Below are 24,323 nucleotides of genomic sequence, written 5' to 3' on the forward strand. Positions count from 1 at the left end.
GTCCACCACTAGCCAACACTAATACTGAACTCAAAACAAATGCCAACAATTACAAAAATGCCCCTGGAAGTCAACTGGTCAACGCTTGGTCAAAGTCAAAGTCAAAGTCAACCTCCTGACTGACTCTACTCGCCGAGTCAACCTGATGACTCGTCGAGTCCCCATGCTCAGAACTTCCCCAATCCGCGACTCAACTCGCCGAGTCACCCCGAGACTTGCCGAGTCCTACAACTCTGAGTCCCCTCGCACTCAACTCACCGATTCCTCCCTTGATTCACCGATTCACGGCTCAACCAGAAGAAGGTTAGGACCTCACGACCAGACTCGCCGAGTCCAAGAACAGACTCGTCGAGTCCAAGGCTATCTTCAACCAACTCGCCGAGTTGTTCTTCCAACTCGTCGAGTTCCTGCCCATCTTCAAGCAAATCGCCGAGTACACCCTTGTGACTCGCCAAGTACCCCTAGATCTTAATCCATACAGAAGGTTTCCAGGCCATGCAGATGATCCAAACCATAGATCTACCCTTCTACAACCCATCCATCACGTAAAGTGGCAAACTTTACGTGAATCCAAAGAGATCTAGGCATATAACACTCTAGGGTTAGGGTTTGGGACAAGATGGCTTCACCAACCACTCAAGAACAGGGACTTTAATGCACTCTAGACCTTCTCCATTCCAGATCTGAGGTAGCAACCTCAGATCTAACCTCCAAACTCAAAATATCACAAGCTATTCTTTCCAAATACTCCAAAATGATGAATCTAGATGAATATCAGCCCAAGCAATGAAATAATACCTCAAAAGAAAGCTCCAACAGAAGAGAAATCAAAAACCTTGCAAGCCCCTTGCTCCAAGCCTCTAACTCTCCAAAATCTCTTCTCTAAGGTTCAAACGCTCTCAAAACACTCACAAACGCGCATTAGGGTTTTCTGGACTTCAAGAGAGGGTAAAGAGGCTGGGGAGAAGGTATAATGTCCTTTATAGAGGGCTCATCCTCCGAAATTAGGGTTTTATCCACACAACACCAACTCGCCGAGTCCAGCCGCCGACTTGCCGAGTTGGCCACTTAACACGCGACCAGAATCGCGACCCTACTCGCCGAGTCCACCCATAGACTCGCCGAGTTGCCCATTCACATTTTCACTTTGAACCCTGAACTTCAACTCCTGAACTCGGGATGTTATAATTCTCCCCCGCTTAAATTAGGCTTCGTCCTCGAAGCCTGCGGAAACACAACTCCAGAACTACTCTCACAATGCACCACCTGGCATTAACCAGACCAGGTTCCTCAAAACACAACCACCGAAACCCAAAACCCAACTTTCCCCCCTTGCGGCGTCCTGACCACCGCTTCAATCCGGCCACCAGCCTCATTCTCAGATAACCACACTTAACAGCCAAGTACCACTCAATGATACTTCACTCGTTCCATATCACAACAATCACTTGACTCATACGAGCTGGAGATAGCCCCGAACCACCGGGATCCCGACCCGGCACCACACTGCTATCATTCCTCCTTGACAGACATATCTTTCACCGAATTCACGGCTGAGGCTTAACCTGCTCCCTTCCTGAGTCCAACTCTACCCCTTCCATGCTGACACATCCTTCAGCTTCAGAGCAACTCCCATGAGTTCTCCTCCACAATTACATTCACATGCTGAAGTGGTTCTAGCAACCTCGAGTTGGGAAGAACCGACACATTGTCGACACTTCCAAACATCCACCAGGATGAGTTACCACTACATACGAAATTCCTTGATCAAATTAATCTGGGAATCCAAGACTCCATTCCTGCATCCCTTCCGAGCCTCTTGGCTCTACACCCTCGGAATCCCTTATGTGACCTCAGTAGACATTCAACCCAGATGTGATTTCATACCACCGCCGCAACACACTACTCAATAACCATAATTGGAACACCCCAATCATAACTCGCACTACTGCTTTCACTTTCGTGAACTTACACTCCCGCTCGGAGCTACATTCCTTTCCCTTTCCTTACCAAGGAAATCCACTTGGCTGCCTTGACACTACCACAAGTGCCACGGTGCTCACCCAATACTATACCATTCCCTTATAGCATAACCGCTATCTCATGCACTACACATGCTCTGAATCCGCTCGCAAGGACTCTCGAGTCCATGCGCTATCTTCCACTAATCATGATCAATACCCGGGGCCAGGCTTTCTGATGCTGTCACATCGTGACATACTCAATCCATTTCCTCATACAGATCTATCAGCACATGCAAAGTCTTCAGCATGACTGGACCGCCTTACCAGGCCTTCAGCCAATCTGGACCACTCTCAGAACCTTCAATAGGTATGGACCGCCCTCCAGGGCCTTCAGCCTGTCTGGACCGTCCTCCGAGCCTTCGACCTGATTGGTACGCCCACCGGCCTTCAGTCTATCCGGTCCGCTCAACTAGCATCCAACATCCCAAATTATGCCTCCAGGAAAAACTCTCCCATGCATACTGTTCTAGCCCTCTAGGGGCTCCAAACTCTGACTCCAACCTACATACTCAAACCCGGCCTGATCCTAGGCCTTCCACAATCAATCACCCCTTTCTCACAAAACCCTTGGTCTAAATCTCGCCCCGTCTGCCTGTCACTTGCTCATACCAGCCTACGCTCTTGGCTGACCGAACTGCTGCTAAATCCCCAAACCGCTAATCGACTACTCATTCTTATCGATCTTCCGGAGAATTTTCCAATTCTCCCCACTTAGAGCACTAACTATCAATCACCGGTCGCCATCACCGACCTCCCTTAACAACCCTACACAACACAATCCCTTACACACGAACTGATTCCCACCAGAACGAGCAACCTTCACAAAATTACATATCAACACAGATCATCTCGGACATCGAAAGAAACCCGACACTCAGCAAACCACTCCTCAGACTGCAGATGTTACCCGACATTCAGACCAAAAGACGGATTTCCTACTAAAAATCCTCATGAATGATAACCAACGAAATTCCCAATACCAAAACCCTCAACCATACCAAAAATCACACAACGAGACTAGCAGATAAACATTACTCCATAATAATCGCAAGATAACAAGATATCAAGAAAGAAACATACCCGCAGATGCATCCGGCACTACCCTGACATCCTCTGCTGTAAGCTGAAAAGCACGACCCTGAGCCCTTTTGGGCTCCGCTCCACCCTGACCTCCACCCGAAATCCTCAAAGTGGCCGGTGTTGGAGCCTGCACCGGTCCTGCAGCAAGCTGTGGACAGTTGACCCTCAAGTGTCCAATCTGATGGCAGTGATAACAAATCCTCAAATCCTGAATCGGGGCTGTCTGCCGACAATCCCGCGCATAGTGCCCCTCCTTTTCCGCACTTGTGGCATGCACCACCGGACCTACAAACCCCGGTGTGACCCTTCCCACACTTCCCACAAGCGTGGCTGCTCTGATCTCCCAATCTAGAATCAACGGTCTTGAACCGTTTCGGCGCCGGCTGCGACTGTGCCGGGGCCTGCCTCTGCTCTCTCAACTGCAACTCAATCTCCAACTCACGCCGCCTGGCGGCCTCCTGCAGCTCTAACAAGGTCTCGCACCTCTGCATAGACACAAACTGTCTGATATCCCTCTTGAGCATACTCAGATATCGAGCCATCTGAGCCTGCTCCGAAGCAAACTCAGGGCAAAACATCGCCCTCTCAGTGAACGTCCTGGTGATCTCCGTCACCGACTCCGAATCTTGCTTCAGCTCCAGGAACTCCTGAGCCAATCTCTCCCTCTCAACCTGCGGAACATAACGAGTGCTAAACATCTCCCGGAACTGATCCCAAGAAACTGCAGCCCTCTGCGCATCCGAATATGACCCCGTGGTCAATCTCCACCAATCCTTCGCCCCGAGCCTCAACAGGTTCAGAGCACACCTCACCCTCTGATCAGCAGGGCATGAACACGTGAAGAAACACCCCTCCACGTCCGACAACCATCTCATAGCAACAATCAGGTCCTGAACTCCATCGAAGGTAGGGGGCTTCGTATTATCGAAGTCCCGATACTGAAAACCTCTACCGGCTCATCCCCCTTCCGCTGCTACAGCCACTGTAGCTGCCGCGGCAGCCGTCTCTGTGAGAGCCGCATAGCGCTCATCAAAATACTCAACCATGGCGGTCTTGATCGACCCAAACAGTTTCGGCAACTCGACCCGGAACAACGCAACAACCTCATCATGCAGGATCTCACGAAACCTAGCATCCAACTCGCCTGTGCTCATCTGACCAATAACCTCGGGCGGTACTAACCCACCCTCTGCTGCTCCCGATCCCAATCTGGATCCACTCCCAGCATGCCTCGTAACCACTATACTGAAAAACACCGCAAGATATCAGATACTTCCCACTAACCCGGGAACCAACCCCCAACCCAACCCTAGAGGTTGTGGCTTCTTTGATACGCGTATGGGTCCTGTGCTTTCAGTAGTACGGGCCCATACTACCTTCCACACCTACCCATATTTATATCAAGTATCCCACAACACCCTAGTGAAAAACATACATAACAAGCACTCAACCCTCACTCCTAGAGGAACACTGGAAATCTCCCACGGAAGAAACCCTAGGCTAGAAGGCATCATGAATCAGACAACATTATCATGAAATCCTGAAGATCCCTAGCCTAGTACTAGCATGCTGTTCTATCATAGCTCAAAAACAAATATCATGTATGGTATTTTGGGGTTACTTACTGGCTCCGGCTGATCGTACCCCCGCGTCCTCTTTTACTCATTTTGAAAACCATTTTAAATTCTATTTTGAAAACTCTCCTTGATTTGAGACTGGATTCACACGAATGTTCCTCCAATTCACTTTTTGAGTGATTTGGCTCTGATACCAACTTGTAACACTCTAAAAATTTCAAACAATTTAAACTTTTCAAAAACAACCAGGTTTCATAAAGTTATTACAAAAAGGTTTTCAATACAATTATTATCAGAGTCTTCCCAGAACCACATCAAAAAACATAATCATGAGGAGCGATACGATCACGCCTTTGCCTTGCCACGGTCTCCTGAAGAACCTGAAAAACATTAAACCACAACTATAAGCCCGAAAGCTTAGTGAGATACCCCCAAAATACCAACCACATATACCATACACGTACAACATGCCATATCATAACAGAACACAGAACAACCATGCACTTCGGGTCTACTGTGTGATTGGTCTGCCGCACCGGCCTTCAGTCCACCTAGTCCACCCTCCGAGTCTAGCCATATACATCGAGTCTACAGTGTGATTGGTCCGCCCGTACCGGGCCTTCAATCCACCTGGTCCACTCTCTGAGTCTACAGTATGACTGGTCCGCCCGCACTGGGCCTTCAGTCGGCCTGGTCCACTCTCCGAGCCTCGGCACGTCTGGTCCGCCCTCTTGGGGCCTACAGCTTATCCGGACCGCTCGCTGGGTCTTCGGGATAACCGGTCCGCCCTGGGTATGTTGGCCTACAGCACAAAGCAGGACCCGCCTCAACCCAACCCCAGTCCAACAACCATGTGCACATAAACATTCAATCATATAACAATTCACATCCAATCAAACCGATCTAGTAGATCGGATAGCATAACATCATCCTAACCAGGATACCGACCTAACCGGTCACTAGCATATACCATCCTAACTACCAGGATGCAAACATAGCAAAACAATAACATAACAACGATACCCGGATCACAATCCGATATAGGGCCGACCTTGGTGCCGTAGACCCTATCGATATAGTGAGGATAACTCACCTCGCAACTGCCGACTGAAAAGATAAGACCGAACTGCTCCGACCATTGACAAGATCTCCACCACTAGCCAACACCAATACTGAACTCAAAACAAATGCCAACAATTACCAAAATGCCCCTGGAAGTCAACTGGTCAACCTTTGGTCAAAGTCAAAGTCAAAGTCAAAGTCAACCTCCTGACTGACTCTACTCGTCGAGTCAACCCGATGACTCGTCGAGTCCCCATGCTCAGAACTTCCCCAATCCGCGACTCAACTCACCAAGTCACCCCGAGACTCGCCGAGTCCCACAACTCTGAGTCCCCTTGCACTCAACTCACCGAGTCCTCCCTTGACTCACCGATTCACGGCTCAACCAAAAGAAGGTTAGGACCTCACGACCAGACTCGCCGAGTCCAAGAACAGACTTGCCGAGTCCAAGGCTATCTTCAACCAACTCGCTGAGTTGTTCTTCCAACTCGTCGAGTTCCTACCCATCTTCAAGCAACTCGCCGAGTACACCCTTGTGACTCGTCGAGTACCCCTAGATCTTAATCCATATAGAAGCTTTCCAGGCCATGCAGATGATCCAAACCATAGATCTACCCTTCTACAACCCATCCATCACGTAAAGTGGCAAACTTTACGTGAATCCAAAGAGATCTAAGCAAATAACACTCTAGGGTTAGGGTTTGGGACAAGATGGCTTCACCAACCACTCAAGAACAGGGACTTTAATGCACTCTAGACCTTCTCCATTCCAGATCTGAGGTAGCAACCTCAGATCTAACCTCCAAACTCAAAATATCACAAGCTATTCTTTCCAAATACTCCAAAATGATGAATCTTATGAATATCAGCCCAAGCAACGAAATAATACCTCAAAAGAAAGCTCCAACAGAAGAGAAATCCAAATCCTTGCAAAGCCCCTTGCTCCAAGCCTCTAACTCTCCAAGATCTCTTCCAAAATCTCTTCTCCAAGGTTCAGATGTTCTCAAAACACTCACAAACGCGCATTAGGGCTTTCTGGACTTCAAGAGAGGGTAAAGAGGCTGGGGAGAGGGTATAATGTCCTTTATAAAGGGCTCATCCTCCGAAATTAGGGTTTTCTCCACACAGCACCAACTCGCCGAGTCCAGCCGCCGACTCGTCGTGTTGTCCACTTAACACGCGACCAGAATCGCGACCTTACTCGCCGAGTCCACCCATGGACTCGCCGAGTTGCCCATTCACATTTTCACTTTGAACCCTGAACTTGTACTCCTGAACTCGGGATGTTACACTAACGATAACCGCGACAAATTAATAGTTTGACTATTATTATTATCATATAAGTGTTAAATAACACTCAATATAACTAATAGTAATAGCCCAAATAATTATTTCAAGGACCTAATAACATTCCTATAATTATTTGAAAGCTATATTAAAAATTGCGTAAGCGTAGCTCACTTACAACGGATTTTAAAGAAAATCGGGCTTTATTTGGAGCAGCATTTCGAAACCAAAAGACACTTTTTATCGGGACTCCGGGAGCCTCGGGGCTTCCTTCGGGAGCTAGGGGGTTTATCTAGGGTTTAGGGGACTCAAAAGGGGCTAGAGAGAGAAAGTTCTTAGAGAGAGAGTGGAATTTGGAGTGAAAAATGAGGCTGCCTTCGGCCCCCTTTTATAGCCTGCGAGGACGCTGGGCGTACCTCGGACCTACGCGGAGCGTAGTTATCGGATAAGGTTGCCAGCGAGCCTCCAGCTGTCTTACACTCGGAGCAGATCAGAGCGAGGGTACGCGGGGTGTACAGACTTTGGACGCTGGGCGTAATGCGAGGCGACGTGTCCTTCATCCGAAGCGAGCCGTGATCAGCAAGCGACGGTCAGGATTGAGCCACGTCATCGATCGAGCAACAGATTTCGCAAATTGCATTCTCGACTTCTAAAAATCATAACTTTCGCATACGAGCTCCGTTTTCGACATTCTTTATATCCACGCGAAGGTGGGAACATAATCTACAACTTTTCTTTAGACTCCGTCGGCTAATTTTGACTCTATTTTAAAAGTTATATTATTAACAGGCCAGGACAGGATTGGTCCGTTAAATTTTCGTAACTTCTTCATCCGACGTCCGTTTTCGCCCATCTTTTTCTTGTTACACTACTCTTAATGAGATCTTCGATTCTCATTCAGGTCGTGTCGGCTAAAAACCGGTCGTTCTAATATTCGAATTTCGGGCTGTACACTGCTAATCCCAAACTTCGAAAAATCATAACTTCTTCATACGAAGTCAGATTTGGGCGTTCTTTTTATCGATGTTCTTAGTTTAACCTATTTTACGACTTTCGTTTAGAGCGCTAAGGCTAAATCTCTCGCTATCGTAAATTTACTATTTACGCTTCCCGGTATCGTGTCGATTCCGTCGCGAAACTTCGACGGGTCATAACTTCTTCGTTATAACTCGGATTTCGGTGTTCTTTATATCCCCAGAATCCTTGTTTCGACCACTATAACTTTATGTAGAGATATCAGGCTTATCTCACACTTTAATTTTGACGCTTATTTTTATTCTTTATTAATTATACATTTATAATTAAATAATAAGCGCAAAAATACACATAATTCACATAATACTCAAATATTTCATCTTTATTACTTCAAAAAGAGTTACAATAGTTGAACTAGACTATTACATTGTTAAAAACGCTTAGCCCCGAAACCCGGGCGTTACAGCCGGCCCATTGGATATGATATCCTAGTAGTTGGTATTATGTTGAGTATAAGTTAGTTATGCATGCTAGTTTGATAGGCTAGAGGGTAGGTCTGTAGGACTACCTGTGATATTATTTGTTTATCTGTATGTGTACTTATCTGTTATATATCGACATATTATGTGAGATGGCTTGAGGTGATACTGCTCCATGTGGTAACCAACAAACCCGGGAGCATTCCAGATACGAGCTGAAAGTAGACTCGTATTATGAGCTCGATGGCAAGTCAGATGTGAGTTATGGGCCCGTAAGGCAATCCAGACTCACATTATGGGCCCAAAGGGTAATCTAGTCTGTAAAACTGTAGACCTAGTACATGTTGTTATTGGTATTTGTTTTATGTGCAGTGTATCGGTATTTTGGGGGAACTCACTAAGCTTTCGGGCTTATAATTTCAGTTTATTGTTTCAGGTACATCAGGGGATCGTGGCAAGGCGAAGGCATCATCGTACATATCCTCATGTTTCTTTATGTTTCTGGGAAAACTCTGATGTTTTACATTTTGAAAACAAAGTTGTAATGATTTAAATGGTTTGAAATGTTTTTTTAAAAGTTCAAATTTGGCTTGTAATTTTTTGGTGTTACAGCAAGAAACGAAAGGGAACCCACCAACAAGAACCCTTATCCCTTTCCTTTGCCCTTCCCTTTCCTCGATGACCCTCCTCCACCCGTCACCACTGCACCTTCGGCCACCTGCAACTCATCGTCATTGAAGTTCAGATCTAGATTTTGGTTTCGAATACAAGATTAGCAACAATAAAAAAAATATGGATTCAAGGACTCCGGTGACTTTTTGGGATTCAAGTTTTGAAACCATGTAGCAACCTTTCTTAGATCTATGGGGGATGAGATTCATAGGAGCCATCTCGTCTTCCATCTCTTCTGTTTTTTAATGTATATTATTTCTGCAAATATATAGTGGTCTCAATGTATATATTTTATGTTTTTTTATTTGTGGATTTGACCTTGAAATAAATTGTATGAATTTTGTTGTTTTGATTTGTTTTTGACCCAGAAATAAAACGATCACCTATTGGATTTGAATGTATTTTATTTATGGGTTTGAATATATTTGATGTATGGATTTGAATGTATTTCTAGGATTTCTGTAGATTTTATTATTTTGCTTTTTTTCCCTTTCTAGATTTGGTATCAATGTTACTAGCAAATACTTGGAGTATTTTTTTTCCTGGTGGGGATAAGGTATTTCTTGTTGGCCGAAAATTTTGACGTAAGATGGTGGCCGGTGGTATTTGCCAGATGGTGCTCGAGGAAGGGAAGAGATGAATTCTCCAATTTCATAAAATCAAAATTAAAATACTTGTTGCCTATGTTAATATTAGTAAATTATAAATAATAAATTAAAAATGAAAATTTTGAAGGAAAAATAGTCTTTTTAAGTCTCATAAAAGATCAAGGGCATAACAAAAACATAAAGATTAAAAAAAAAAAAAAAAAAAAAAAAAAAAAAAAAAAAAAAAAGTCTATGGATAAAACATGCAAATAACCCCTAACCATAGGGTCCATTCATGTAATTTACTCTTAATCTTAATTCATTATTAAAAAAGAAGATAAAAGTAAATATTAAAACGTCGCCTGAGAGATTCGAACTCTCGCGGGGAAACCCCATGTACTTAGCAGGCACACGCCTTAACCACTCGGCCAAAGCGACTTTGTTGTCGGTAATTCAAAGCTAAATATATTAACTGAGAAGTATATCTCAATGATTATCCTTTTATTGATTTTAACAATTGTGACTTCTGACTTTGTTGCTCTGTAATTCTCTTGCTCTCTAAACTCAAACCAAATTGGAACCTTATTCTGAAATTTTACAGCTAATTAATAGACCTGAATATATATATATATATATATATATATATATATATATATATATATATATATATATATATATATATATATATATATTACAGTTTTCTGCAAACACTAGTTTACAACAAAAATAAATTAAGGAGAGATGGACTTCTTTTTACCTTTATAGTAAGACAAATCATGGGTAAATAAACTATATAGTTGTATTCTCATAATTATATCAAATTAGTTATTTTCATTTAAGGTCTTTTTTCCTCGTTATTTTATCTCGTTGGTTTATGATTATTTATTAATGTTGTCATTTTATTAAAGTTAAACTAAGTTGTCATAACTGCTATACGATTTCTTTTTTTGAATACGTATTTTGAGAGTTGAGACGGCATGTTTATGAAGTTCTGGGCGGGTAAAAGAATAATGAAGAATTGTTTAAGGACTTGAAATGTAACTTTCCAGAACTCCAGGGTTACAACTTGAAAGAAAAGAAAAAAAACAAAATGGAGATGCGGGGTATCGATCCCCGTACCTCTCGCATGCTAAGCGAGCGCTCTACCATCTGAGCTACATCCCCTTTTGCTATTTTTAATTAATATACAGGTATATAATGTATTAACGTATTCAAGTAACACTATATAATTTTGTTTGGGATGTTTTTAAAACTGTATCAGTTAAAACCACTTTATTAGATAACATAACATAAAAAAAACTGAAAAACGACGAGTGCAGTATGTTAAGAATAACTAAGTATCATTTTGTATATTATCATATTTCATAAGTAAGTCTAACATAATTATCAAACTCGTTATTCATTTTATTTAAAAAGACATTGCGATTTAAAAGAAACAATAGCCATCAACGCACATGTTTTTTTGTCTATAAAAATGATTATTAATGTGATAGCAGTGATAGATACGTGTCACGTGCGATGCTCTTTATGTGTAGATTAATGAAAAAAACTATGATATTGTATAATGAAATATAAAATTGAATATACTAAAAAAACAAACACAATCAGAAATACAATTGTTATATCACAAGTTAGAAATTAAGGTATTGTAAGAAATATACATGAATACATAAATATAACATAAAATCTATAAAAATGCAATCATTAATCATAAATTTGCAAACAGTTATATTTATATAATATATGATGTTTTGTTCATATATCATATATATCATTGTTATTTTCATTTTATATCTAAAATGGTTTTAAACCATCTACAATATTCATTAACTCAAATGTTAGTGAAAAAAATCATCATCATACTTGATAATATCATTGTTTTATTTAAAATATCAAAGTAAGGTAATGAAAAAAAGACATATATGAACACAATATAAATTATAGTAAATCTTGTTTTTTGAATCGATTAGATTGTCCTTGACTAAATAACAAAATATGCTAATTAGTGAACTTAATTAGTGAACTTGTTCAGACAGTAAAGTAAAACTCTCAAATTATATAAAAATATAATGGTTATACGATTTCTAAAATACAATTTTTTGTAATATACTCAATACTTGACATGTCATATTCTTTTAGTTTTTTAAAGTATCACATAGTAAAATTGATTGAAATACTTGTTATAAACATGTTAAAAGGATAAATTTAGAATATCTAAACTTTATATAATTTAGTTAAAATAAATAAAATCATGATATTTAATATGAAAAGTTATTCAAAATGTAATAGTTATTTATGTAATTTGGCTATTAAAACATTAAAAGGTAAATCGTTTACCTACACTCTAAAGTCTAAACTAAAAAAAATCATTTCCAATAGGCAAGCTACTACTTTTACCAAAAATTTATATAATAGCTTAGGTTAGAATGTGTTTGGCAAAAACCATATTTGGCACAAATGAAACATTTTCTTTCTCAATGTCCAAACAAACTAACATTTAGTAGTATAGAAACTAAAGATAAAGGAATTTCAAAGTCGTAGTATGGTGTTTTGAAATTGTACTACATGTATATAAAAACATAATAACATGGCATACTTTACTTGAACCTTTTTATCAATGGATTTTTTAACGTGCGCCATAAAGACACGTATAATAAATATTAATTATAAAAAATATTACCACAATTAAATTCAAAATACATTTATTATGGAGACTATTAATGCGTTTCATATTTAATTATGGTAATATTATAATTAATGTATTTTACATTTAATTAATGATAATATTTGTCATTAATTAATGTTTCTTATATGTGTCTTATGACACATATTAGAAAAATCCTTTTTATCAATCATATAACGTATGGAAAGGATAAACACTCTAAATACAATTATAAGAAATCAGCAACTAATTATCGAAATTGTTGTCTTGATTAGAATATCTCACAAAATTAAGGAGGTAATCTTTTCCATACTTATTTTCCAATCATTATATTTTATACAATTCCAATTCCATAACCAATCTCTAATATGTCGAAAACTTTCTAGGTGAATATATTTTACTAGTTTATAACCCGTGGGAACCACGGTTACAATAAATAAATTTGCATAGTAAAAATTCATAAATTATTTATAAATTACTTTAAATAAATTATTAATTATAAGATATATAAAAATCTTAAAGTTATTATAACTTCAAATTTAAAATATAATTAGAAAAAGTAAATTTGAATTTTGAAGGGTTGCCTAATATATTTCTTTAACATGCGACATGATATTAATGAGGAATTATATTAGAGTGACACATGTCAAATGGAGATTAAAACTATTCATTTATTAGAATAGAGATTTATTAGAATAGAGATATGATTTAAATTAATAAGGATAAATGATAAAATAGTAATTTAACTTTGATAAAAAAAATATAATTTATAAATGTTACGTTACATATTACTTTTATCAATTTGAACAATTTTGACTACAACCACCATTAAGAATTCAAGATATCCTAACGATGATCACTTAAGATCAATATGTACTCGTCGCATATCTAAAACCATCTATAATATGAAAGCTTTGTACTATAACAAGTCACATTTGTTTGGACCATTACATTCCCAACCCCTACATGATAATGATAATTCATGATATATAAATACCATGTAATGAATTAAAAAAACATGATCAACATCTTAATGCACCAGCTATACATCATAATGCATATATCAATATATGCAATGCAACTGTAACACCTTGTTTCGGGTCGTTGCATAATTCGGGACCGTGAACCGATGATGTAAGGTTTAGAGGTTTAGACCCATTTGTTGGTGGACAATGTGGGTTGTTTGTACCAAGTGTTCGGTTTGTGTTTTGGATCCCAATGGTATATTAGTAAAGTGGTGGTGTCGACCTTTTCTTGAATTTAAGGATTTTAGTTTGATGTGTTTTAAGTCAAAAGTAAATATATAGGGTTGTAAAGCTCCTCAACACATTTATGTGGATATAAGGATCGTCGAAAACGGAGTTGAGATGAAGAAGTTATGACCGTTTGAAGTTACGAGGATTTTAGGCTAAGTTGTGTACGTTGGGCGTACAGGGAGTACTTTGGGTGTACAAGGTTCGAGTTTGATCGCAGAACGTGCCGAACGCTGGGCGTTCGAACATTTGAGACAAACCTTAATTTTTAGGGTTTGGACCCTATTTAAACACTTTATCTTTCTCTTGGACCTTCTTATCATCAACCTCTTTCCCTTTAGAGACTCCCTATGAAACCCTAGCTTGCTCTTGTGTGTTTTGAGCCTTGATGGTGATTTTTTGGTATTTTGATACTCTTTGAAGAAGGAAGATCTTGGTGGTGAAGCTTTGGTTGGATTAGAGCTTAAAGATCCAGAGTCTTCATCAACTTTGCTAGCATTTGAAGGTATAAAGCTCTTATCTTGATGATTCCAAGTGGTAGATCTATTTTAGGGCTTGTTTTAAGCTTAATATGGTGCCTTGAGTAATCCTTGTAAGTATGAGCTACTCTTGGATGCTTAGAATGTTAGATCTTAGCATTTTTGATGTTGTTAGGGCATAAAAATGTCATCTTGATGGGTTTTGATGAACCATGCAAGAGTTGGTATCCATATTATGGACTTAGATGAATAAAAACAGGCATTGGATCCCATTAAGATGTGCAAAGGTGTAAAGTTGCCAACTTTATGTATTAAGACTTTATTTAGCAGTAGATCTAAGGTTTAGGTGTTGTGGGCTTAATGGATTAAGTCATTCGGATTGAGAAATATAGACTGACCAGTAAGTTGGGCGCACTTTAGAGTACGTTGTGCGTACTGGGCTAAACATGCGTACGTCGGGTGTAAGTTTGGGTAAGATGGGTGTACTCACCAATTGTTGACTTTCGTTGACTTTTTGTGATTTGGGCCATATTTGGACTATTAGGGTCTTGGGCTTTGTTGGGCCACTAGCCTTTCTGACTTTGGGCTATTTTGAGGCTTTGGTCCTTCTTGGATTTGGTCCCATATTGCACTTTGGGTTTCCTTTAAAAATTGTGCCACTATTGGGATTTTAGTGCCATTGAGTTTGGGCCTCAGTTACTGGGCCAAGTGAGGGAAGGGTAAAATGGTCTTTTACCCTGGGTGTTGGACAAATAAACTAGATCCCCGGTTATGGTTTATGGACCAATTATTAAATGGGATTTTATTTGATTGGTTATCACGGGGATTCTCCGGTTTAGCAGCCCGAGCATCTGTTTGACTGACAATAGACTGATGTGAGTTTGCTCACTATACTACAAGACACTAAGATATGTTATGTGCTTTGTAGTCTTTGTGACTCCTGCTATATGTGTTATATGCCTGTGTGATTGTTTGCTATATGTATGTGGGGTGAAACAAACCTGGTACAACCTTGTGCTAACATATTAGTTGAAATAGACTCAGTTGTGAAATAGACTCGGTACGACTTGGGCCGACACATGATTTGAAATAGACTCGGGGTTTAAATAGACCTGACACAGCGTTGAGCTGGCAGATATGTATGGTATGCGGTATTTTGGCGAACTCACTAAGCTTTGTGCTTATGGTTTACGTTTAAAATGTTTTTAGGTACTTTCGGTTGGAGAGGGAAGGGCCCATCGTGATTACAACGCACCCACCTATGTTTTCGTACTTTATGATTTTGAGAATTGTACTCTGATAACTATTTTTACCCTGATATACCTTTGAATGATTAAAGTGATTAAATGGTGTTTATGGTTGATTTAAAAAATAATAATACCTTATAATTTTTGGGACGTTAAAAGTTGGTATTAGAGCATTGGTTTAAGGGATTTGGGCATACCTTCGGGTGTGTCTGAACTGAAATTGAGGGTTTGGTAGATTTTTCATAAAAAATGTTTTATAAAAAGGACTTTCTAATAAAAAAAAAAGGGGTGGTACGTGCAATCATCCGAGCTCAAGTAAGTGATTTCTGGAATACCCATACATGTTTGTTATGATATATGTTATGAGAATTGCATGCTAGATTAGGTTTAGGGATCTGCTCAGGATTTTCTGTTAGGAGATATGCCTTTGTATGCCTTTTGTTTGAGCTTTTGAGTTGCATGCTAGTATGGATTTCAGATGATTGTATGGATTTTCCTGATATGTGATGCCTGGTAGCCTAAGAGGAATTGAATGATGTTTTAGATTCAAAATCTTTTTTTTTTGTAGTAAGTGAGCTTGTGATATCCTCTGTTCGGCTGGTGGTTTAGAGTGTTATTGCCCAAATGCTACTTGTTTTGTGCTTTATTTGATTCTTGATGATGTGAATTAACTATTAAGTGAATATGTTAAGTTGCATGCTGCACATGTTAATTAATCTCAGAGTTATTGACTTGACCTTGTTGCACAACTCTTGTCTGAGTCCAACCGTTGTAGGGATGAGTCTTTTACTCAAAGTATTATCTAAGATTTATTGCATGTAATTATATTCATGAAGTAGTTAATTGACATTATTGGGAGTTCTACAGCAGCTGATGACAGGGTAAGGTTGGGAGCCTAAGAAAGCCTAGGAAGTGCTTTAGTGGGTTGGCTGTGCTACCTAACGGGTATCTGGAGTACCACTTTAGGAAAGTAACTTGGAGGATTCAGGATGATTCTTGAGAGAAGTATGGATAGGTGTGGAAGGTAGTATTGGGCTCGTACTGCTGAAAGCACATGATCCATACTCGACTCGAGGACAGTCACGAAGAATCTAAGAAGTATGTGGGATGAGGATTCTTTAAGCATGTTTTGATCATTATGCGGCTGCTTTTCAGAATGGTAATGAGCACATGTGAAGGAGGTTCAGGTTCTAGTTTGGGCTCAGGTGCTGGTACCGAGTTGATGGAGGAGCGCATGCGGGAGTTCGTCTCATCGGAGATCACCCTCGGTATTTTTGAGCAGACTGCTGTGATTTTTGGTACGATCAAGGATAGGATCATGGAGATTTTGGATGATCGTCTAGGCACGTACAACACTAGGATTATGGAGTTGTTGGATGAGTGACCCGTGGCCTTTTAGGCTGAGATTGCAGCTGGACAGTTGTGAGTGCGGACTCCCTTACTTTGGGAGAGGGTTTTGTTGGTTTTGTAGCATGCAATAGGCGAGGAAATGAAGAAGGAGAGGTATCATGATATGATGCGAGATGAAATCAGTGATTTGATAAGCTTGTCAGGGTGAAAGACCCTGAATGATATGTTTGTTAGAGCCCGAGAGCGGGAGATTGATTTGGAGCACCTCGAGAAGATGAAGGTAGATCAGATTTAGACCACAATAGGCCAGGCGAAAAGGCCCAAGACTCAGGATTCACGTTTAGGAGGCCAACAGGGTCGAGGCCGTTGTGCCAAGTGTGGGAGAACCCATGTGGGAGGCTGTCGGGAGATAGGGAGGGGATGTTTCAGTTGCGAATTTATGGGTCATTTCAGTAAGGATTATGTCACAACCAGAAAATTAGGGTTTAGATTTATATCATTGTACAAGATAACTTCTTTGTGTAACCTTGTAACCCTACGTTTGGTATAAATCAAATTTTAATGCTATTTAAGTTTATACAGCTAAGAATGGTGATTCAAATCGAAACCACCTCGTGTAGCCTAAAAACCTAACCCAATAAGCTAAGTCCACTCAACTTTGGGCCTTGGCCCAAGCCTTCTCGGCCCAAGCCCCTATATTTGGGCCAAGACTCTCTTATTGGGCCCTAATGTGCCGATAATCTCTAAAATTGGTCCTTTTGGGCCGAAAACTCTCTTTTGACATGTATGTGCCCCAAACCTGCCTCCATCACCCTTAGAGCGTCCTTTACGAAACCCTAGCAATTCTTTAAGCAACTTTGAGTGTTTTGTGCTTTTTGAAGTTTTGGAAGGAGGATCCAAAGAAGAAGAAGAAGATCCAGGCTTTTGGGGGTCAATTCAGAGCATATAGAGGTATTAAAACTCAAACTCTTGTTGTGCCTTCAGTTGAATCTCCATAAAAGCTTAATCTAGTCACTTTTGGGACATTTCTAGAGCTATTAGTGAGTGGGAGCATGTAGGGATAGAAGAACATCAAATCTAGTTATTTTTGAGCTCTAAAAGCTCAGATTCACCAGCTTTATCAGGCCAAACACGCATGCAAGCCCTAGATCTACACTTTTGGCTTATTTAGGGCTTTTAATCCTCATTTGATCATGCATGCACGTAAAGTTGGAAACTTTACGTGTAAAACCCACTCTAGGAACCCAGATCTATGAATTGAAAGCCTTGGAATCGATAAAAATCAAAGATATAGTTGTGCCATGCAAGCGCCTCGACGAGTTGTTCATGAGACTCGACGAGTCGAGTCGCGAGTCCCCAAATTTATCCCTTTTGAGAGATTACGAGTGGAATCAGTGAGTAGGACGTGGACTCAGTGAGATGGGACACGAACTCAGTAATGGAGGGACTCGGCGAGTCTACGCCCTGACTCGGCGAGTCCAAGGCAATCTTCTTGCTTCAAGAACAGCCTCGACGAGTTGTTCATCTACTCGGTGAGTTACAGACTAGACGCGTTCATAAGATAAGGATGGACTCGACGAGTTGTTCATACAACTCGGCGAGTCGGATGAAGTTAAACTAGATGCCATTATCAGAGAAGAACTCGTCGATTCTTTGCCAAACTTGACGAGTAATAGAGAATAGTGGATAAGAAGAGAGTGTAGGGACTCGACGAGTTGGCGGCCCAACTCGGCGAGTCTGGTCAACTAAATGTTGACTTTGACCAAGGGGTTGACTTTGACCAGGGGTAAAATAGTCATTTTACCCTAAGGGCATTTATCAGTACCTGATCTAGTGTTTTGGGATTTGTAGCCAGACAGTTCCGGAGCAGCAGTCAGCCAGTTTTAGAGTTAGCATCTCAGCAGCCAACGTTACGAGGTGAGTTTTCCTTCTAGTAGGAACGGGTCTACGACCACAATGCTGGTCCGTCTAGTTAGCAGTAGTTCCGGAATTTGGTCCGATGCAGTAGCTCAGTGTGCTTGATGTCTTTGTGATTCAAGCATGTCCTTGTGTTATGTGTTCCGGACTTCGGTCCGATGCAGTATGCAGTATATGTGTTTACGCTAGGTTATATGTTTTTGCTATGCTATGTTATGCTCAGTCAGTTTCCGGACTTCGGTCCGATGCAGGGGACAAGGTCCCAGTCAGTTTCGGATTTCGGTCTGATGCAGTTAGTTCCGGACTTCGGTCCAATGTAGGGGACAAGGTCCCAGTCTGTTCCGGACTTCGGTCCGATGCAGTTTCCAGACTTCGATCCGATGCAGAGGGAAATGCCCAGGTTAGTTCCGGAATTCGGTCCGATGCAGTTTCCGGATTTCAGTCCGATGCAGTTTCTGGACTTCGGTATGATGCAGTGGGCAAGGCCCAATAGTTGTTTATGTGTTATGGTATGGTATGTGGTAGTTTGGGGGAGCTCACTAAGCTTCGTGCTTACAGTTTCAGTTTTGGTTTCAGGTACTTCCGCTAGTAAAGGGAAGAGCTCGGGATGATGGCATCGCACACACCACAACTTCAGTTTATTCTGGGAGTTTGTTTCGGATTTTGTTATGATTGATACAGTCTTGTTTTTCCACAATTACTATGACATTTGAGTTACTCATTCCATGGTTTTTATTATGTATGATACTTGATGATTGATTTTTAGGAATATTAAAACAAAAAAATTTGGGTCGTATTTTGGGTTGTTTCAAGTTGGTATCAAAGCTTTGGTTTGAGGGATTCAGGCACACTTGTGGGTGTGACTGGACTCAAACTAAGGAAATATTAAAAAGATTTTCAAACGAAAAATGTTTTTCGAAAGAATTTTTGAAAAAGAGACATAAAAAGAAAAGAGTTTTTGAAAACAAGAAAAGGGTGTGGTGCATGCGATCAGCCGAGCTCAAGTAAGTACTCCCAAATTACCCATACAAGTTTATGTTATGATTATCAGTTACAGTTTCAGTAGGACAACATGCTAGAATAGGACTAAGGATCTAGGAGGATGTCTTATGTGCTGTCACACCCCAAAACCGAGAATGGCGGAAACGTTCTGGGGTGGAGGACGTCATGTATGTATCACAACAATGTAAAGTAGTAAACAAGCAACAAAATCATCCATTTCATTAATAGAATAATTCTGTTTACAAGTGTGTTCTTTCATAGTATAAAACAACATAATGAATACTCAAAATAAAAGACGAGTTTTGACTGCTCCGTCTTTTCTAAATCTTGCATCGGTACCTGCCTATTTGTAACCTGAGAATACAAGTTATTTTGAAAGCGAGTATCAGCAATAAAGCTGGTGAATTCATAAGTATTTTAATGTTATTGCTTCGAAAAGTTGTTACGAAAGATTGGAGAATGTTTGATGAAACATTTAGTATAAGTATGAAAACCCTAGAAAATGCCATATTTCCTACTAGTATAAAAAGTAGTCTTCTACCAAGACCCGAATGTTTTGAAAGTAGTCTTCTACCAATACCTGAATGTTTTGAAAGTAGTCTTCTACCAAGACCTGACTGTTTTGAAAGTAAGCATCACTGTAGATGTGACGTTTTTTCCCTTGTTTAACTATTATTATAAAAGTTATAGTCTACCTCGTCGTTTATGTGTATGAGTCACAATATAAAGGTAATAAGGAAAATAGTTTATCTATATCGAATATGTTTTTAATACTCCCTGTGAGTCTTTTGTTTAAGTAAAACTGGTTAAATGGGTGTTTATCCCGAATTGTGAACATGCTAATAATATCCCATGGTATACTTATTACCCCCTGAGCATGATTGAGTTAAATGTATATTACTACGTACAAGAGTTGTTGTTTCCGTTGTTTGTAAGTTTCTCTTAACCATACTAGACGTGGTACTAATGTCGACATTTGTCACCCCAGACCAACCGGTCTAACTGGAGCATACAGTTTAGGTGCGGGTTCGTCAAACCCGTATAGATCTATACACAAATTCATGCTCTCCCTACAGGAGACTTTGGTTAAAGATGGGGACTTTCGTTTTGGTACTAACAAAGCCATATGTCTCACACGATTGCTAACAACAAGTTCACGAGTAATATATTGAAATACCTTTTGTATGAAAAGATTATCCTTGTTATGAAGAATGCATACTTGTAAATAAAACGTTGGTATAGACTCATGAATGAACTAACTCTTGCGTGATTCCTTGTATTAGAAATAATGTTTTGTATCCCCTAAACTATTCCTATAATAGTTTACTGGAATGTAATTGATGAGTGTCCAAGTAGGTTTATACACCCTTACTACCCAAGAGTGTTGGAACTGAACTAACTGATGGACCTTTTATGTCTATATAGGTATACATGATCTATATAACTGATATTTAGACGACATTCGGACGAATAACTGATACCCTAAGGCCACATCCCAACGAGAACATAAAAAGAAATAAGGCGTCCTAGTCGTTCCAAGTCTTTTAAACCTTTCTTATTTAACTATACATATATAGGCAAGCATTTAACAATATAAAAGTATAAAAGAAGTTTTGTAAAACCTTTGAAAAGTTTAATGAATAAGAATTTGTGACTTGATGTCAGTTTATAAAACGATTCGAAAACAGTTGACAAGACAGTTTAAGTGTAAGAAAACCTTTGTTTGAAGCACAACTATAATAGATTCAAAAAGGAAACATACAGTTTGTAAGACAGTTTCTAAAAGTGTTTTAACATGTAAAAACGTTTGAGAAAGCTATTTGAAGTACTCTGTTTGGTGAAACGACTTAAAGTGTAGTAAGTCCAATTGTATGTTAGTTATAAATCACATGTGATTGATTATATAACCAAAAAGTATAACAAAGATTTATGTCTTTCACACGGGGATAACCGTGTGTTTACTTGTATTCCCCCACCCCCCCTAAAAGTGTATAAAAAGAATTGATAAATATTTAAAAGTGAAGTTTGTAGGGTATGAACTCACTTGATTGAAGTGGTTGATTTGAAGTAGTCAAGAGAAGAATCGAGCAGAACTGCGACAGGAAGAGTTGAAAACGCGGGAAAATCTCGGGATTCTCGGGAATCTCGGGAACACCAAACCTTCCTTCGAGACTTGAAGGTGAAAAACCAGGGCTTTGGGAGGGTCTCGGGGGCTTAAATGCAGAGTTTCGGCATGAGAAAGAAGGGAACTGAGCAATGAAACCCGGAGCCCTTGAAATATATTTATAGGGGTATTTCTGGTGTGCCACATCGTGGCTAAGGCTAGCCACGTCGTGGGGAGAAAGTATTATCCTCTTCCATTGATTGGACGCCCTCAGTCACTTTCCGGGTCGCGGCAAAACTGTGCCACGTCGTGGCAAGCCTGATAGCCTCGGATTTCGGGCCTCGAACTTGTAAAATTCATAACTTTTGCATAAAAGCTCCATTTTCAACGTTCTTTATATGCACGCGTAGCTGAAAATATGCTCTACAACTCTCGTTTAGACCTCATCGGCTAGTTTTGACTTTATTTTCAATTATTTATTTTTAACGGGCCGGGACACGAAAATTCCGTTAAAAATCCATAACTTCTTCATCCGATGTCCGTTTTCGTCAGACTTTTCATCGTTGCACTACTATTTTTGAGACCTTCGATTCTCATTTAGGTTGTTTTGGCCAAAAGTCTCTCGATCTCTATTTCGAGTTTTTAGCTGTCTACTGCTATATCCGGATCTTGGAAAAATCATAACTTCTTCATACGAAGTCAGATTTGGACGTTCTTTTTATGTACGCTCGTGGTTTAATGTTATCTACAACTTTCATTTAGATATTTAAGGCTAAAAACTATTGTATTGAAACTTCGCGTTTTTCGTTTAATCGGTGTTGCCGGTTTTGTCGGGATTTTAGAATGGTTATAAATTCTTCGTTATAACTCGGATTTTTGTGTTCTTTATATGTATGAAAACCTATTACGATTCCTACCACTTGATTTACCCCAAATAAGATTTTAGGAAAGTTATATTTTGACCTAAATTTGACTGGTTTTACATTACATTGTCTCTAAATATCGGGTTGTCACATCATCCCCCCGTTAGAGAGAATTTCGTCCTGAAATTAGAGTTTAAGCAGAATTGATAATCATGCTACGGATAGAAGTTTTATTTGCCTCTCGTGTTCTTAAGTGAACTTAGGTCCTCGCTTGGCATTCTAGCGAACCTTTCACTATCGGGATACGACTTTTCTTCTTTCGTTTGACTTCACTGGTATGATAACTCCTCTTTGTCAAATGTATGTTGAGTGTTTTTGTGGTCTGTGAGAGTATTACACCTTGTACCCTACAGGTAGTGTCTCCAAATCTTCAGATCAATTACCTTTGCTCCTGACTCAAGATCATGTATTGTATAGTTAACTTCTTGCATCTTAAGCTGTCTTGAGGTATATGCAGTGGCCTTTCCTCTTGTATAAGAATGCAACCAAGCCCTTGGTTGGATGCATCGCCTTTCACCATGAAATCTTCTATCCCCTTTGAGAGGGATAATATCGGTGCGGTACACCAGGCTTACTTTAGCGTTTGGAACGCTCTTTCTTGTTTACAGACAAGTCTGGTGCTCCTCCAAGTGAGAAACTTGGCCTAAAGAATCCTCTTCTGAGGAGTTCGTGAAGCTGTCTGGGAAGTTCTAGTATCTTAGTTGGAGTTAGAAGATAAGGTGACTTGGCTACTGGGGTAGCCCTTGTAACTAAGTTGATTCTGAACTCGAATTGACGTTGTGGTGGTAATCACGGTAGTTCTTCTGGAAAGGTGTTGGGAAAGTCGCATACTTTTGGGATGTTCTGAATGTCCTTCACTTCTTGGCTCGTATCGACGATGTGTGCAAGGAATGTGTGATATTCCCTTCGTAAGCGCTTTTGAGCTTAAATACACGAAATGATGCAAAGGTTCGTACTTGATTTGTCTCCGTAAATAACAGCAGGTTCTTTGATAGGGAGGTTAAGATGAACTGCCTTATCAAAGCACCTAATGTCGGCTTGATGTAGACTTAGCCAACTCCTACTGATTATGATGTCAAAACCTTGGGGGTGGATTAGATGTCGTGAAGATCTATAAGAAAGTATGACTACTCATGAATTAGGGAAAAGGATAGGTATTTCTAAGTTTATTCTCACGGAAGCACAATCACTCGCAGTCTTGGGCAATCTCTGTCCTGAAGTTCATTGTAGAACTCATACCTGGTTCATCAATCATAGTCTCGGGTATACGAGTCGTATATAATTAAGATTGAAAATATGGGTCTTTGGATTGAACTTGACGTACTGCACGAGTGGTACTTCGGGGAGGTTTGCTGAGGTTTCTTTGGAAAGGATAAGAAACATGAGGTACTCTATGCATGAGTACTTCGAAGTTCTGAAGTGATAGTTTCGTTAGAAAGATGATTTCGGAGAAAGAGATTTACGTACGCAACTGGTATTGTGAGGATCAAATAGACTCTGATCGTATGATGAAGTCGGAATCACTTGGAAATAAAGGCACTAGATTTGATCATAAAGGTGTTACAAACAAGACACAACAGTGTAACTTTTTAACAGAGTTACAGTACTTTAGAGTAACTACAGGAATACTGTTGCGAACAAAC

At 40.0% G+C, this 24,323-nt stretch overlaps 2 non-coding genes across 2 annotated transcripts; both read right to left on the bottom strand.

The window, feature by feature from the left end:
• Positions 1-10,099: 10,099 nt before the first annotated feature.
• TRNAS-GCU (transfer RNA serine (anticodon GCU)) lies at positions 10,100-10,181 on the bottom strand. The gene has a single exon. It is a non-coding gene; the product is annotated as a tRNA-Ser (tRNA).
• Positions 10,182-10,834: 653 nt separating this feature from the next.
• Positions 10,835-10,907, bottom strand: TRNAA-AGC (transfer RNA alanine (anticodon AGC)). Its single transcript has one exon. It is a non-coding gene; the product is annotated as a tRNA-Ala (tRNA).
• Between the last annotated feature and the right edge of the window lie 13,416 nt (positions 10,908-24,323).

Source organism: Lactuca serriola, chromosome 5, assembly GCF_051521515.1.
Source record: "Lactuca serriola cultivar US96UC23 chromosome 5, Lser_US96UC23_V15, whole genome shotgun sequence".
Classification (NCBI taxonomy): domain Eukaryota; kingdom Viridiplantae; phylum Streptophyta; class Magnoliopsida; order Asterales; family Asteraceae; genus Lactuca; species Lactuca serriola.